At 47.5% G+C, this 16,607-nt stretch overlaps 1 long non-coding RNA gene across 3 annotated transcripts in view; it reads right to left on the bottom strand.

The window, feature by feature from the left end:
* The window catches only part of LOC138919619 (uncharacterized), a 70,337-nt gene that overhangs the window by 53,201 nt on the left and 529 nt on the right, over window positions 1–16,607 (bottom strand). The window lies entirely within an intron of this gene.

Here is a 16,607-nt window from a genome sequence, read left to right as displayed (position 1 = left end):
GCCGGAACAAAGTAGCAAGAGTGAGTCACAAATGATACAGTTGAAGCTAGTCCACCAAGGTTCATGAAGGTGAGGCGGAGGAGTTGGAGGTGATGGGAGAAGTCAGAGTGAGCTGCTTTCAGAGGGCCTGAGCAGGGGGAATATACGTTTTAGCAGAGGGGAGCAGGATGGCGAGAAACCAGAAACAAAAAGACCCCAAAGATGTCCCCGCAGGATTGGTGAGGGAAAGCGGGGACCTGTGAAGGGCGGTAGTCCTACCACACAGACCTAGCTTCGGTCCTCTTTGTTACTTCCCAGGCTCAAGGGGTTAGGCTGCCCCATCCCTTCTGCCCCTATGGCGGAAGTGGAAACTGTGGTTTCCAAAGGTCCTTCCTGATCTGCAATCTCTGTGAAAGAAACGGCTGGCCCGTGGACATTTCTACAGAGATAAAGTCAAAGATCGGTTTGTGGGGGCGGCGACAGGGCACAGGCAGGATTTGGAAGATTGAGGCCTAATGTAAGTTCTAAGATCTGCTCCCACCTACTCCTGATCTCGATAAGCACCCCTGCCACCTACACTGCATTTCTTCCCCAGAATTTCCCCCTGAGGCGGCGAAGCATTTTCGGGGCTGGGCTGTGAGTTGGGGAGGCGGTGGAAATTGGCTCCCCACTCCCCTCTCCCCTCTGAGCTGGACCTACAGGAACTGCCTCAGATCCTTCCCTTCTAGGCTTTCCTTATGTGGCCTTCCTATTCAGTTAGCTCAGATCACCGTCTGATTGCCCCACCTGTGCTCTCCTTGGCATCTCCCACTCACCTCACGCTTCTGACGTGGGTGCTGCCTGCTCATTGCCAGCACAGAGAGAGGAGAAACAACTTCATCCTGGCCTTCTACCCAGCCTGAAGCTGCATGTGGCATGAGGGTCCGTGTCCTAGCCCTTGACTGCTCCCACGAGAAAAGAGATGCAAAATCATATTAAATCATCATGTTAAATTGGTGTATCAAATGCAGGACCGGTCAGTAAGCAGCTGAGGGATCTCTGTCCATGGCCCCGTAGTTGGCCCTGTGCTGCTATGAGGATGAAGGAGGCAGGGGCCCTGAAGCCCCTAGGAATTTTATTTGCTGTTTGGAGGCATCAAGTTCTTAATAAAAGTAGCATCAACGCAGAAGACCTGGGTTCATGTCACAGCTGAGCTCCTGCTCGCTGAGTCACCTGGGGTAGCCCACGGAGCCCTCTAAGCCTCAATTTCTTCAGCTGCAAGTGGTCCTGATGGCTGGTTTTGGATCAAACAATGCAGTGCATGTGAAAAAGAGATGATAGGCTTTAAAAAGAGTTCTTCCTTCCACAGGTATCTATTGGGGGCCTTTTACTGTGCAAATGCTTAGGATCTAAAGATATGAGTAACAGGCCAGACTCCTGCCCTCAGGAAGTTCCTCCAGTGGCTGTTATTATTGAGGATAGTTGAATAAACGGGGCCACTCACAAGAAGCAAATGGAGAGCTTTGTCAGATTATGGAAGATTGTATTTCCAAAGATAGCAGCCCCCCACCCCACCCCATGCTCTTCTTGTCGCGTGACAGACTCCAGGGTGGAGTTATGTTCCCTCCCCTTGAATCTGAGTGGGGCTGTGACTTCTGTGACCAATGGGGTATGAGGAAAACAGTGTAGATCATCAAAAGGTGAGGTCATAAAAAGAATATAGTTCATGCCTGGTTCTCTCTCAGTTACCCAGCCATCATGCAAGAGGGTCCAATCTAGACCCCAAGGAGAGGAACTGAGGCCCCCAGCCAATAGCCAGCATCCACTGCCAGACATGGGAGTGAAGGATCATGCAAACAATTCCAGTTCCCAGCTTTCGAGCCTTCCAGGTGTGACCCCAGACATCGTGGAGCAGAGACAAGCCATCCCCACTTTGCTCCGTCCAAATTCCTGACCCACAGAACCCAGGAACATAACAAAGGGGGTCTCATTCCCCTAAGTCTTGGGGTAATTTCTTAGGCAACATTAGATAACCAGAATATAGAGTAACTTCAGGACAAGCAAGAATGAGCAGCATATAAATTGAAGCAGAAGTGCCCGAAAGGACTTGAGAATTAGTCAGAACGGAATGGCATTAAATGTGGAAAGCATTACTGACCCTCGCCATGTGGTTTCTAACCCTGTCCTATCGTGACATTGCTCCCTGAAAGGCCATCAACCACCTCCCAACTGATGAAAAATAAACTTCAACCTTTTCTCCATACTTATTCCCCTTCAACTTTTTCTTCCCTTGACTTCCAGTCAAAATGTAAGGTCAATTACCACACAAACACGCTTCTCTACTGGTCTCTGCATTGCTTTATTCATTAGTTGCTCCTCTTCCACCCACCTTGCCACTAAGGGGTATCCAACTTACTCTCCAAAGGCTTGCTCCCCTCTTTCCATCCACGGCCCTCAAAGAGCTTCTTGTTGAAGCTGTCACCTGTGTGGCCAGAGTCTCCCACTCTAATGTCTACATAGCTCAGCTCTTCTTCCACATGAACTCCTGTCTTGTATCTCCACTTTCCCACTAGTCATGTGTCAATACCTTATTTCCTCGCCACTTCAAATCCAACACACTCAAAATGGACGCACTATAATAGATGCTGCCTGGGCCTCATCCAGCTCCTCTTTACCAGCTGGCCAACTCAACTCCCAGTTGCCAGGCATGTTGTCCAATAACCACACACAGCTGTCCTCTTTTCTAGAGAATTGCCCTGGACCAAATGGGAGCCAAGCCATCCCTCCCTATACACACTTTGGATAGACCTTGGCCAGTGACTGCCTGATGAAGGGCTACAAGACACCAGTGCTCTTGCCTCAAGGTAGAACCAACTCTGGTGCAATTTGTGTGGACAGCCTCCCTGCGGGCTTGCACAGCTGTTCAGCTCACACCCTTGCTTAGCTTCTTCCCCTTTGCCATCCTGTTTCCCTCACTCTCCTTCTCCTCCCCGAATCAATCCCTTCTCCCCGAATCAATCCCTTGGACAAAGATCACAAAAGTCCTGTGCCAGACTGTGCTTCTAGGTGACCCAATCTAAAATACCTACCAGACAGGCTTGCTCCCTGTCTCTGTGACTCCTGTCTCTCCACCACCCCAGCCTGAAACTCCCTATCAGGCCAACCATCAAAGCAAACACATTTTCTAGCAAACGCCTCTCAGATTTATTTCTTCCTCCTCATTCCCATTGCCCCCACGTAATCACCTCACACCTGTATTGTGAAATTCTTTCTGACCTCCCTGCTGCTTCCTGTTTTTCCTCCCTCCAACGTGTCAAGCACGTAAGTGCCACATTTAAATTTCTTAAATGCCTCTGATTATAGAGCTCACTTACTCATTTTTTTTTTTTAAGCTAAGGAAGATTTGCCCTGAGCTAACACCTGTGCCAGTCTTCCTCTAGTTTTTTGTATGTGGGACACCTCCTCAGAGTGGCTGGTAAGTGGATCCGTGCCCAGGATCCGAACCTGCGAACCCAGGCCGCTGAAGGGGAGCACATGGAACTTGAACCACTTGGCCTCTGGGCTGGACCCAGCTCACCTACTCAAAAGGGCAATGTCTTCTGTTTCTAACGGTACTAGAGAAAGATTCTTTTGTGTGCTTTCCTGGACCCTCACTGCAATCTGGCTTCCACCTTGTTTATTTAACCTTGCTTTTCAGTATTTTAATTTTATATTCCAGCCAACTCCTTCAGAGTTTCACAAACCACATTCATGCCATCACACCAGCACCACTTTCCCCTCTCTCCACTTTCCTAACTCCTGCGCATTAGTGGGAGGGACTGACAGCTGTCTCCCGATATCCACTTGCTCCTTCTTCTCAGTTTCCAGCTGGGCACACAGCTGCCTGGGGTAAATAACACATGTCCAAGCCACCTTTGCATCTAGATATGGCTAAGTGACTTCACTTCAACCTACTTCATATAAGTAGAAATGTGTGTTACTTCTGTCAATGGCCTTAATAGGAGGGGTGTGTGTTTCTTTGTCCTTGTCTTTCCCGCTGGCTGGAACGTGAAGCTTGAGCAGCCATCTTAGATCATGAAGTAAAAGCCATGTTTTGAGGATGGTGAGGCAACAAAGTAGAGCTACTAGCCAAGCCCTGAACTCTCCACCTTGATCTAAAAAACAAACTTCGGGCCAGCCTGGTGGTGCAGTGGTTAAGTTCACACGTTCCACTTCAGCGGCCTGGGGTTCGCCAGTGCAGACCTACATACCGCTTGTCAAGCCATGCTGTGGCAGGCGTCCCACATGTAAAAAAGTGGAGGAAGATGGGCACGGATGTTAGCTCAGGGCCAGTCTTCCTCAAAAAAGAAAGAAAGAAAGAAAGAAAGAAAGAGAGAGAGAGAGAGAGAAAGAGAAAGAAAGAAACAAGGATAGAAGGAAAGAAGGAAAGAAGGAAGAAAGAAAGAATTTTTACTAGTAAACAGCTGTTCTATTTTTTGGGGGGTGGGGGGTAACTCACTGCTGAATCTAATCCTGACACACGATCCTCCATGGTTCTGCTCACATCTTGAGAAGGGAAGAATGGAGTGGAGGCAGTAGTTTACGTTTAACAACTGCCTGGGCAGGGAAGTCCTGATTTGCAGCATTTCCAGTTTCCATGCTGTAAATAATCCCATAAAGGTCAACTTCAAGGTGCCAATGTTAGGTCAATTGGCTCACAAAATTCTTGAAAATATGATTAGCTCTCGTGAGCTACTGAGCTGGTATGAGCTGGCTCCAGCACGTCACGGGGAAGGGCTGGAACGGCAATGACATTTAACGAACCTTGCTACATGCCAGGCACTGCAGTAGGCATTTTGCACACGTTGTCTTCTTTAATTCTTTTACTCCATGCTGAGGAGTAAAGCCAAGCTTCCCCAACAATTGGGGAAAATCCCAATACGGGTGGATTTATTTTTATATATTTTTTCCACAACCGCGGAAGATACGTTGGTCATTTCTATTAGGGATAATTAGAACAAGTAGGAAATGGAGCTTAGGAAGAGAAAATGGGGTATAGTGGATATTTTCTCAGGTTTGACCATCCACTCTTCCTCCTCTGACAGCAGCCATGGGTTTCTTTGGGGAATTACCTGTATGCTGTCCTAATGAGCTGTCAGCTAAGGTGTCCTTTCTTCCCCTAGCCCCTACCTAAACCAGACTAACCAGACTCTTTCTGCTGGCTTTGAATGATGAATATGAATGGGAGGAATGGAAAAAACTAGCTGTTGCTCATTCATTTCAGCAGGTAGCAAGGACAAGACTTGACTCCTACTACCGAATGCCCACTGGCTCTTATGTTTCCTGAGCCTGGCTTTCTAGCCTTCCTCTGATTTTGCGAGCTATCCAATTTCCTCTCAATACTCAACTTTTGTGTTTAAATGAGCCACAATTAGTTTCTGTGGCTTGAAACGCAAGAAATCCAAATGCTAAGGAAGAAGGGTAGAAGCTTTAGAAAAATTAAAGGAAGTTGAGGCAAAGCGCACAGAGCTTTCATTTCTAAATCACTACTGGTGGGGAAGTGGCTACAGTTACGTAGGAAGAACCTAGGCAAGCCCAGTCAGAATTCAGGGCTGGATTAGTATGCATTCTGTGCTGCAGGAATTATGGGTAGAGCTGAGGTTGTATAACCCTGAGTGTTAAGTAAGCTGTCTGAGCTATACCATTGGATGTTCAGCACAGGGTTATTATAAAGGCAACGCAAACGATTTTACATCTAGAGTATCTAAGTTACTCTGTGTTTCTAGAATCACTATAAAATGCAGGGAGGTTTTTTTTTAATTCGTTGATCATTTGGGTGGAGGACCACTAAGTACTCTTAGTCAGCATTTTATCATCCAGAAAGCAAAACAAATTTACAATTATCTCATTAAAAACCATGAGCGATGGAGAGTTTGCCAGGTTTCTAGCAGTGAAGCCAGGAGTTGTATTCGGGTTTGTGTGACTGCCTGGCATTCCTGCTAGTTCTGTGCCTCAACCAAAACTTTCCCCTATCACCCATCCCACAGTGATCTCACCCCGCTCTGGATTGCTAGAATGCTTGCTTTCTGTCTCAACATTCCATTCATCTAACATCCACCACAGAGATTTGTTGGGTCTTGATACGAGGAAAAGTACTTGTTAAGCTCTAATGTACCAAACAAATGTTAGCTATTATGTGATTATGTGTATTAGATTTGATTCACAGCTGAATCTAATCCTGACTGACACACAATCCTTCATGGTTCTGCTCACGTCTTGTGAAGGAAAGAAAGGAATGGACGCAGTTTATGTTTAACATCTGCCTGGGCCCAGGGGAGTCCTGATTTGTAGCACTTCTAATTCTCAAGATGTAAATAATCCCATCAAGGTCAACTTCAAGCTACCAGTGTTATCTCAATTGGCTCACAAAATTCCTATATGTATATATATGTGCGTGTGTGTGTATATATATGTACAGGTATAGTTTTACAGTTACTATGGTTTGTCTCTTATTTTCCCTTCACTAGGTTATAAACTTCTTGAGGCCCATATTTTATCCATCTTTCTGCCTTCCACTGCTCTTAGTTGGAAGACGTTTGACAGTCAGTCTCCTGAGGTTTTGAGTGTGGGAGCTAGCCTCCACCATTCATAAGACTATGACCTTCAGGCACTTATCTTCACTGCCCTCCTGTGTCCTACAGGGCTGCTGTGAGGACTGGATGAGATAATGGTTGCAAAGCACCCTGGATTGGTCAGTTTCCTGTGGCTTATGACAGGAGGAACTCGGTGGCTTTAGTTTCCCCTTCAACCTCCTGTCTTCTTTTTCGTAGAATTTTTTGGTCACGAATATAATCAGAAATGTTTCCTTTTTCCAATAGTAGATTTCTGAAGAAGTGGTTTCTAAACCTCTGATCAGGCAGTATGTGACATAAGCCAATGAAAGAGCACTGATCGTGACTGTTAGTGTTGAAAGCAAATTAAAGCCATCAGACTACAATAAACGTTTCCCAATGCCTCTCCTTCTCTCACCCCATCCATCATCCAGCCCAGTGCTGTCCAATAGAACTTTCTGAGATGATGGAAGTGTACCATATCTGCACTGTCCAAAATGGTAACCGTTAGCCACATGTGGTTATCGTGCACTTGAAATGTGGCTGATGCCAATGAGGAATGGAATTTTAAATTTTGTTTTATTAAAATTTAAAAGGCCACATGCTATCATATAGGACAGCACAGAGTTAAATTTAGAGAATCTCTGTCTCTTGATTCATTCATTCATTCATCATTTAACCAAAATCTGAGTACCTAATATTTGTCATGCGCAATACTAAGCCCTGACAGTGGGTTCAATGACTAGTCTTTCATCTGAAAGAGCTCATAATTTTGGGGGGGAAACAAATGATCTGTTTAGATGACCTCAAGACCTTAAGTTCTTCTGGCTACACCACATCCTCTTGAGAAAAGTAGCTGGAGATTTCTTAGGTCTGGGTCACTCTGTAGAAGACCTTAGCTCCAACTTCACTTGCTGGATTAGGATCCTTGTGTGAGCTAAAGGCAGTTCCCAAGGGCTGGCAAGAGGCCAACGACATGGCCAGAGGTGAGCATGCCCAATAGGGCTGCCCAAGAAAGCTATTCTATCCTGGGAAGTGTGTGCATAGCCCATTCAGAGTTTGAAAGTGATGCAAATGCAAGCAAGGATGCCAACGTCAGAGCAGTGTGAAACCCTAAAGAGACAAAGAGCTAGGGCAGTGAGCAGAATAATAGCGTTAACGAGGATTGTTGAGAGGCGGGAAAACAGAGAGGTCGGTTGCTCTGTCTCTGGAGCCAAACTTCCCAGATGCTAAGCCCCTGCCGTGTAAAGCCTCTGTGTTGTCTCCCCACTTGTAAAATGAATGTTATAATGGTCCTCTTCTCAGAGGCTTACCGTGAAAATGAGATGAATTGGAACATGGGATTGAACCCAAGTGGACTGGCTCTGGCATCCACTCTCTGACCACTACGCCACACTGCTGGAGTACTGGAATGAGGTACACGAGGGTTCCAATCTAACTCCCACTATTTTATGGTTCTGCAATCTCAGGAATGTGAGCTGCCTCATCAAACCTCTCATCTTCCGCATCTGTCAAATGAGGATCTAGATAATAATAGTAGAGTTTCATGAAGGCTTAATGAATTGATTCCTGTATAGCACTCAGAACAGGGCCTACAAGGCACTGTATGTGTCCAGGTAGTGTGGGCTTGCGTTACTTTACACCCCGCCAGAGGACGTGTGCAGAGCCATGCAGCGGAAACAGTGGGAGAGCAGCAGACAGAGGTGCTGAGCCACCAGGTGGTCTGGCTGGGGAGGCAGGGTGTGCTCCTGGAGCTGCCGCTGGGCCCTTCAACTGCTGTGGCATCCTGAGGACACGCCAGTTATTTGGGGACAGACTGCTGGCCACAGAGATGGCTACATTCCAGCCCATCCCTGTCCCCTGAGGTAACCTGAGTAAGAACCCATTCTCTGACGAGGAAAGCATTCTGACTTGGCAGACTTGGAGCAGGAATTTACAACATGGACGTTTTAATGCAACCTCCTTAAAATAGTCCCGTCAGAGTGTAAAATGGTAAATCACTTTGGAAAACAGCAGGACAATTTCTTATAAAGTAAAATATATACCTACTTATACAACTCTTAGATATTAACTCAAGAGAAATAAGAACACATGTCCACAAAAAATGTTGGACATAAATGTTCATAGGAGCTTTATTCATAACAGCCCAAAACACAAGTGTCCATCCATGGTGAATGAATAAGCTACCTGTAGTATATTTATACAATGGAATACTATTCAGAAATCAAAAGGAAAGAACTACTGATTCATGCAAGAATGTGGATGAATCACAGAAATATTATACTGAGCAAAGGAATCCAGACACAAATGAGTGCCTACTATAGTTTTATTTATATGACATTCTAGAACAGGCAAAACTACAGGAACAGAACTCAGATCAGTGGTTGCAAGAGGCTGGGGTGGAGAGAGGGCATTGACTACAAAGGGGCATGAGGAACTTTCTGGGGCAATGAAAGTATTCTACATCACAATGGTGGCGGTATTTACACAACTATATGAGTTTGTCAAAACTCATCAAGCTGTACTCCTAAAAAGGATGGACTTTACTCTACATAAGCTATACTTCAATACACCTGGCTTTAAAAAAAAATGTAATCTCACCAAGCACTACAAATTCTATGTGAAAGGGTGGGAGTTAGAGATAGGATGAGCACAACCCCCAGGGATGGGTTGAGAATATCTGGTTTATACATTTCTTAGTGATTTTCTTTAGGAAGCATTGTCCTTTTTTATTTTTTTCCTTAGGAAGATTGGCCCTGAGCTAACATTCATGCCCATCTTCCTCTATTTTATATGTGGGATGCCTGCCACAGTGTGGCTTGATAAGCAGTGCACAGGTCCACCCCCAGGATCCGAACAAGCAAACCCTGGGCCGCCAAAGCGGAGGGTGGGAAATTAACTGCTAGGCCACCAGGCAGGCCCCCTGATTTTCTTTAAATACTGACAATTTAATAACTTTTTTGGCCTTGTCAAAACACCAAAATGGCTGCATCACAATGTCTTGTGCATTTCCAGGCAGTCAGAAAGATCAATAGGCAAATACTATAATATACTGTGTTTTATGCTTTCAAGAGGTTGCTGTACAAAGTAGATGGATTAATTCTGCATGGGGGAGTCAGGGGTGGTGTCTTCCCAGGAGGATGGAGAGGAAACAGAATGTGTGAAGGGTCCAATGGGTAAGAGTTTGGCATGTGTGAGAAAAAGCACAGAATTAGACACAGGCCCTATGTGAGGACACAGGGAAAGCAATGGGGGCGTTGAGAGAGAGCCTGTGAAGTTGCCTGGATTCAGGATGGGAGGCCAGTGTAGGCCCCTCTAGAGAGTCTGGAGGCACTGAAGTTACTAACATAGGCACTGACTTGGTCAGGTCCATCTTTTAACCAGAAAGCTCTGGGGAAGACACAGAAGATGGACTGGAGGGAAAAGAATTAGGAAGGTTCTTCATGGCCCATCCTTGTCATCATTTTTGTTGAAACAGAATGTGCCTTTCTGGTAGTGGACTGTTCTGAATACCAAAAGTGTTAGGTAAGTAGGTCTCAACTAGGACACAGCAGCCCTAAGGGTAGCTCAGATGCCCAGTTAGTTGTGACCACCTGTTTCTTTCTTGAACTGGAAAAGCAGTTCAAGCTCCTAAGCAACCTCTTAATTCAGGCTCCCAGTGTTGGCACCACTGGGTCTGTTTCCAAGATGCAATGCTTCTAGGAGCAAACCCAAGTGGTCAGGGTCCATGGTGGAGAAGATCACCAGAGCCAAGGGACACAATGATATTTTCAGCCTCCCCTTGTGAGCAATCCCCTTCTGCGCTGGGTGGGATTTCCAACCTGGGGAAACCACTGACCAATCGTCTGGGAAGGGAGAGTGTCATAAAAGTGCCAGGGCCACCCAGAGTTAGGATGACGGCAGCCTGAGGCCTAGACACTGTAGGGAATCTGTGAGGCCATGGAGAGGAAACCTGAGGGAAAGCAGGGCTACTGTCCGCCGGCCCAGCTTCCTCTTTCATGAGCTCATGCTCAAAGCCAGGCCAAGTGGGAGAGTGCCAGCAATTGAGAGAGCTTGTTTTTTCCCTAACTTGGTTCTGAGTCACAACAGGGCATCTACCCTTCCCAGAAAAACGCCGCAAGGCTCACCCCCTGGCAGCCAGTCAAACCCGTCCTAACACGCGATCCCCACTAGGCAGCGGGAGCCAGAGGCAGGCCAGCCCAGAGCACCCGCCCCAGCCCCGGAGGCCTTTCTCGGGTGGGGCCTGGGCCTCTCCCAACCTTCAAAGAAAAGGGCCAAGGGCAGCCGCTTTGGAAGTAGGAGGGAAGCACGTCTAACTTTTGACCACACATGGGAGACGCTGCTGAATCATGGGGTTACAGAGGAGGGAGAGACATCAGAGAGCCTTCTAATCTAAGCCCTTGACTTTGCAGATCAACTCATTGGGTAAATACAAGGTGTCTGAAAAAGTGGGACAAAAGGGGAAATACTTTATTTGTTGTTGCACCTACCCCTCTCCCCCAACCCATGATTATGCTTCGAGTTAAACCTCGAACACATTCTCCACTGCTGACATTGGAGCAATCTAGAGAGAGATGCAGGCTGCTTCCCACATGAACAACTCTGTGACACTAATGACTTAAAGAGCCCTACATGTCTAGCCTTTTCAGGCAGCCTGTATGGGTTGAGAGGCATGGTTCTAGGCTCTGGAAATAGAGCAGTGAGCAAGATGGATAAAGTCCTGCTCTCGTGGAGCTTTAATCTGGTGGGAAGGAAACCGAGGCCAGAGGAAGAAGCCACAACACTGGGGTCCTGGGAAGCCACTGTTCGTACCAGAGCAGGGATGCTGGGTCCTTTTCCTAGGTCCCCACTCCCAGCAGCCTCCGGGGAAGTTTGGCTGAGTTGGACTGAGCTGGGCTGGGCCGGGCTGGGCTGGGTTGAGCTGCAGCCCAGGGCAGGAGACACCACATTCTTTTGTGACCTTGCCTTGGTACTCTGGGCACTCTTGCCATCCTTTTGCGTCAGGGAAAACTGCTAAGGCCTGATCTTGACCCTCCTAAGGCCCAAATGAAAGTCTTTGGGAGTCATTTATTAACTTGCTGACAAGAACACACCGCTCCACCGTATTTCCACCCCTCCGGCGAGATTTGTTCCAGCTAGAATGTGTGTGCACGGGGGTCAGGGGAAGGGTGTTTAAAATCACTCGCATTGGCTGAACAAGAACTAGGAATGCAGAAGACTTTGCATCTCCGGAGAAAAGAAAAAGCCACAAAACCTGCCTGAGATGGAGAGGGACGGAAGGGGGGATGAAAAGAGAAAGAGAAATCGTATCTCTTGATGATCTTAGCACTTGGAGGCTATCTGCTCATGCTGGTCTCCTACTCTTGGGTTAGCTCACTGCCACCTACAACTGCTTCAAAGTAGCCCTCTTTCCATTGTCATAATAATGGCCCCCACGGCAGAAGCACCTATTACGTGCTTAGGAGCAATGTAGTCATCTCCTTAGTCCCCATGATAACCTGATGGCCAACGTGTCCACTTTTCAATTGAGGAAACATGTTCAGAGAAGTTAAGGAGTTGGCCCAATATCACATAGTTAATAAGTAGCTGAGCTGGAATTTAAATCCAGTTTCCACTAACACCACTAGATTATAATATGCTCTTTTTGCTACCCTATGTTTCCTTTCTGTCTCAAACCCATCTCAAGTCAACAAATAGTTATTCCACATCTGCTAACCCTCGGGTGCAGCTCTGAGTGTTCAGATTTCATTCCCTGAGTCCTCTGGCTCTGTTCCTCTACCCCTGCTTCCCTCTCTCAGAAGACCCCACTTCCAAATGTCTGTCTCCTTCTTCCCTTCCCATTCTGCCTCCTTCTCATCACCTTTGTGGCCCTGCCTCGCCCGTGGTCAGCAATGCAGCAGTCCTCCAGGTGGGGCAGCAGGCATGACTCACTCCTATGTCAGGGACTTATGAAGGGTGAGGGCCAGGGCTTTGCCATGTGTCACCTGCACAGTTATTCCTGATCTAATGGCAGGTCACCCTGAGCCTCAGGGGAACATCCCCCAAACTCCTCTCTGAAGTCGAAGTGTGGGGGTCTCCGAGAGGACACAGCCTTCCAGACAGACACCTCAGAGGAGATGGGTTTAAGAATATTGATTAAGCCCCTACTAGGTGAAAGGCCAAGTCCTGGAGATCCCACAGAGCTATCACGAGGGGAGGGCGGATGTGGTCCTGTGTCCACAAGGAGATTATATTCCCGTGGGAGAGATGGACAACAACAAAAAGTAAACAAATCCATAAAATGATTCCCTGCTGTGGTGAGTGTTATGAAGAAAACAAACAAGGGGCTAAGAAAGGTTATGGGAGGTTAAGAAACGAGGGGAAGGAAGGCACATGGTGATTTTGGGAAGATGGGGAGGAAATGAGTACGGCTGGAAATGGAAGAGGCTAAGGGCCTGTTTGCCTAGGATGAGGGCAGTGAGAACCGGTCCAGCTGCTGGTCTCAGCCCCTGGCCCTTTCTGGTCTTAAATCTTCCGCCAACCCTCACCCCCACATCCCCTCTTGGCTTAATGATTCACTTTCAACCTTTCCCCAGCTTCCTGGGCCACGGGAGGGTATGGAGCAGAGCCCTGGCTCTTTGAAGGTAGCAGGAATGGGCATGGGATTGGTTGAGAAGAAATGGCCAGCCAGCCATCTGGGTTCTCTGCTTCTTCTCTTTGCCCCATTTTGGTCTTGCCATAAAGAAAGGTCTCTCTGTGCCAGGAGGACGGTGAGGATAACTAGGCCCAGCTGGAGGTCTGGATTCCAGATGTGGGAGGGAGAGGGAAACAAAGATCCTAACATCTCCCCCTTCATTTCCCCTCCCCCGTCTAATGCCCTGGAGAAATTTTCCATCATAAACAAGTTATGCATTCCTGACCTTGGGTGCCTCCCCCTCTCTCCCACCAGGCAATTTTCTTCTATCATCGCCAGCTCCCCTTACCCCCAATTTATGTCTGTGTGAGCATGTGGACCTGTCCACACTTATAAGTAGTCATGTATTTATGTTGATCGTTGTGTAGTGTGCCACTTGCCTTAGAATAAGGGTGTAGGTGGGTGTGCGGGCTCCCCGTGCTTGAGTGTAAATGTAAAGATGACGGTAGGCATGGGAAAGGGATGTGTCTTTGTTTGCAGAGGAGGTGTGTGTTATTTATGTCAGGAAGAAGTGTGTAATGCTGAAGGGGCCTTGCATGTTTAAACAGGAGTAGTGGGTGTAAAATAAAGTGACACATACGCCCAGGAAGCAATTGTATATACAGCAATAAAGTATCTCCCATTGTGGGGCTGTCCCCTTTGCATCCTCACACATCCTTCGTTGAGAAAGGCCCTGAAGGATTCCTTGTTCTCTGTCTGTGTAAAAATTGTCCTAGCTTTTCTCAAGAGGTTGTAAATTTGTATGTGGAGTTTGAAGGAGTGCATCCACATCTCAAAAGCTTGAGGTGACCCAGCCAGTGTGTGACTACTATATGTGCATTTATAGTTCTGCATTTTCACCTTTCATACGCCAAGATTACTGAACAACTAGTACATGCAAGGTACCATGCGGGATCCTGTGGAGGACACAAAGATATGTGTGACACAGCCTCTAATGGAAAAGGTCATACATGTGCTCGCCATGTGCACCAGGCACGATATGATCTGGTGTAAAGATCTGAGCCAGATGTATTTCAAATCCTGGGAGTCAGCTGTGACCCCTTCATCATCTTGCTGTTGGCGCCCCCACGCTCCATCTCCCTGACTCCATAGATACCCATCTTATTGCTAAATTCCGGTGATCTTATGCTAGGACTGTCTCTTATAGCCACCCTTCCTCTTGGTTCCCTCTGCCATGGCCCTTTTCACACCCTTGTTTCTTTCCACCTGAACCTCTCCGACAGCCTCCTGTCCCTGCCTCAGGGTCTCTCCATCCAGAGCCTACTCCTCATCCCACTCACTTCCCACCTTGAATTGCCTTCCTTTTATGTCATGCTGTGACCCACACGCTTCATAGTCTAGAGTCAAACCCAGTCTCCTGGCCTGACAGCAAAGCTCTCCCCACTCTGCCATCCATCATTACTTCCACTTCTCCTTTACAGGAAACTCACCCTGGGATTGTTTTTCTTGTGATTCCCCTGCAACACATCCTGTACTTTTCCAGCTCAAGGCCTTTGCTGATTCCATTCTTTCTCACAGTCATCTTCCACATCTGACTCTTTGGCTGCCACCCACTGTGCAAGGTCATCTCAAATGTCTCTCTTCCATGAAGCCTTGTCTGATTGATTAGAACACTAGCTCTTTTGGGTCCCCCTTGCACTTTCTCTTCCACTTTCTCAGGACCCTCCAGGGAGTTCTCCTGGTCAGGGTCCCCTCCCCATGCCAGAGGCTAAGGCCCACAAGGCTGAGGTGCCCACTGTCTCTGGCTTGCCCCACTGAGCAGCAACACACACTGAAACCAACCTCAGTACTCTCAACAGTACCTTTTTTTTTTTTTTTTGAGGAAGATTCGCTCTGAGCTAACATCTGCTGCTAACCCCCCTCTTTTTGCTGAGGAAGACTGGCCCTGAGCTAACATCCATGCCTATCTTCCTCTACTTTATATGTGGGATGCCTACCACAGCATGGCTTTTGCCAAGCGGTGCCATGTCCACACCCGGGATCTGAACCGGTGAACCCTGGGCCGCCGAAGCGGAACATGCGCACTTAACTGCTACGCCACTGGGCCTGCCCCTAAACAGCACATTTAACAGGGTGCCTGGCCTGTGGAAATGCTCAAAAGATGTTAAATCCTGTGTCTATGAGCAGCCATCTCCAAGGCAGTTATGAAAATGTGTCCATTCTGTCTTAAGCTGGGTTACCGTTACCACAACATCTGCATAATGTCTCACAGTTTAAAATGTTCTTCACGCACATTTTGTCATTTGATCCATACAACAAGGGGCAAATCTGGGTGGCTGCTAACCTCTTGCCTTTGTGTTTTGTGGTCCCCTGCCCCAGCTTCGTGTGAACATTTCTGCACACCTCTAAGTGGGTAGCTTTGCTGGGCTTTCCCTGTGCAGTCTCTGCACCCTTGGCCTGTGTGTGTGGGTGTGTGTGCGTACACGCGCTACGTGTATGTTGAAGGGGAGCAGAACATGCCACCCCAAAATGTCCCACTTCAGCATGTGGATTATTTTGAGCTGAAGGCAGTCAAGACCAGCAGATTCAGGAAAAGCTTTTATCTCTCCCTTAACTGCCTAAAGGAATTTAGATAGGGGACCGGGCCTAGAAAGAGAGCTATTATTAGCTATTATTATTAACTTTAATAATTAGCTATTATTAACTTTTTTATCTGAAAGGCTTACCTGCATGGCAGGGCCAGCATCTGATGGCCAAACCCCTGCTCTTCTATCTCCCTGTGAACTGCCCTCCTCCCCTTGGAAGCCCCGGGCCCCTATCCCATTCCTTAGCTCAGGACGGCATATAAGCCTCAATTGCCTGACTGCTTGTGAGTCTTCTGTCTCAGTGGGCTCCCGCAAGTAGGCAAATTTGTTTTTCTCCTGTTAATCTCTCTTATGTCAATTTAATTATTAGACCAGCCAAAGAACCTAGAAGGAAGAAGGAAAAATGTTTCCACCTCAACAATGTGGGGGGGGTGTGAGTGTGTGTATGCACACGCTAAGGCAGGCAGGGTTGCATCTGTGTGTGCTAATGTGTTTATTTCTCTTTCTCTTCTTGGCTGTTTCTGTAATGACCTTCCTCGTGGGGTGGGGCGTGTGTTGTCTATGTGTATCTACAAGTGTGTGAATGTGCGTGTGTAACTGTGGTTCCTTGAGTTTGCTGGGTCCGTATTGTAGCAGGACGGTCAGACATCTTATGTAAGCCCTCCTGCCTCCCCAGAGATGCTGCCTGTGGCTGAACCATCTCCTAAACTGTTTGTGGGACCCTCTCCAGCTGCCTCACGTCCCAACATGTGCCTGCAGCCCGGCATCTCGCCCATCCCCACTCACAACTCACACGCTCACAATATACACTTGGGGTTGCACAGGCCAGCTCTCCACCCCCTCCCTTTGCTTCATCCTCGG

This window comes from Equus caballus, chromosome 20 (assembly GCF_041296265.1).
Source record: "Equus caballus isolate H_3958 breed thoroughbred chromosome 20, TB-T2T, whole genome shotgun sequence".
Taxonomy (NCBI): Eukaryota; Metazoa; Chordata; class Mammalia; order Perissodactyla; family Equidae; genus Equus; species Equus caballus.
This window is presented reverse-complemented; position numbering and strand designations above follow the sequence as displayed.